Raw genomic sequence first — 1,470 nt, 5'->3', positions numbered from 1 at the left:
ACAGGTGGTGGGGAGGAGGAGTAGACGTAGGGGCCTGTTGTCAGCTCGCAGGCTGGATGTTTCTATGTATGTTGACATCATCGTCATCATCAATCGTATTTATTGAGCGCTTACTGTGTGCAGAGCACTGTACTAAGCGCTTGGGAAGTACAAATTGGCAACATATAGAGACAGTCCCTACCCAACAGTGGGCTCACAGTCTAATCATAAATTACGGAACGTCAACAGTTGTTAAACACGATTGATCGCCTGAGTGATGCTGAAGTTGCACTGCCATATAGCTCCTGTTAATCACAATGTCCATGCTTATATCTTCATAGAACTTTCAGATTTCTTTTCATGCAATCCACTTTTGACTTAGCATTCTCTCCTGTGGGGAAGTAGGCCCAGTATTTCGTATAAGTAAGGGACTGGTTCCTGAACTGAGATTGGAATCCTATTTTTTTCCCAAAATACTCCAAAATCCTATGCTCAGCAAATCACAGACCAGTAATGTGGCTACATTAGCACCTTTCTATTGAGTCAGAGAAGTTCTGTGAGAGAGAGGCTGATTTTTTTTAATGGTTTTAAGTGTTTATTATGTGCCAGAGACTGTACTAAGCATTGGGGATAGATACAAGCTAATCACATTATGTCCCATATGGGGCTCACAGCATTACTCCTCACTTCACAATTGCAGTAACTGAGGCCCAGAGAAGTTAAGTAACTTGCCCAAGGTCACACAGCAGACAAGAGGCGGAGTCGTGAATAGAACCCAGCTCTTTCTGATTCCCATGCCCGTGCTTTATCTACTAGGCAATGCTGTTTCTCATGTTTAATTCACAGAAAGTAAAATGAACTTCTTGACTTCCACAGGGTGACTCTCCATGGTAGTCAGGTAATCCCATTCCTCCATGATCTCAGGTCTCTGCAGCTTCACCCCACAGGCTCTCTTTGCAATCAGTCAGTCAATCAATTAATGGTATTTATTATGGGCTTACTCTATGGCTAATACAATACAGCAAATTTGTAGACATGTTCCCTGTGCTTGCCACACCTTTCTATCCACCTATCTGGGCTTTAAAAATTATTTTCCAGTTTCTCAGCTCTTCCCTTGTCCTTCACCCCTATCTATCACTCTGGAGCTAACACCGTATAGGGAGCAAATATTGTGACGTTGAAACCAATAGTGGTAGAGATCCAAAATGTGTAAATTTAGAAACATAGTAAGTACCTTTTTTGTAACTTGAAAATACTTAAATTTAATAATTGAATGTACTGCCTATAGTAAAGCTAATTGGGACTGAAGCTAGTTCAGTTAATTTAAGGGTTCAGAAACCAAACAAAACTGAATTTGTTGCCCTCAAGACAAGGGCAGTCACAATTTATTGTAGTCATTTGACTTTTTTAGTTAACAATGATTTAGGTAGCAATTTGTTCCAGTAATTAATATTTGGATATTCAGCACTTTGGTGGAACCAGATAAATGTG

Source organism: Tachyglossus aculeatus, chromosome 2 (assembly GCF_015852505.1).
Source record: "Tachyglossus aculeatus isolate mTacAcu1 chromosome 2, mTacAcu1.pri, whole genome shotgun sequence".
Lineage (NCBI taxonomy): Eukaryota > Metazoa > Chordata > Mammalia > Monotremata > Tachyglossidae > Tachyglossus > Tachyglossus aculeatus.
The sequence above is the reverse complement of the archived record's forward strand: the minus strand, read 5'-3'. Positions refer to the sequence as shown.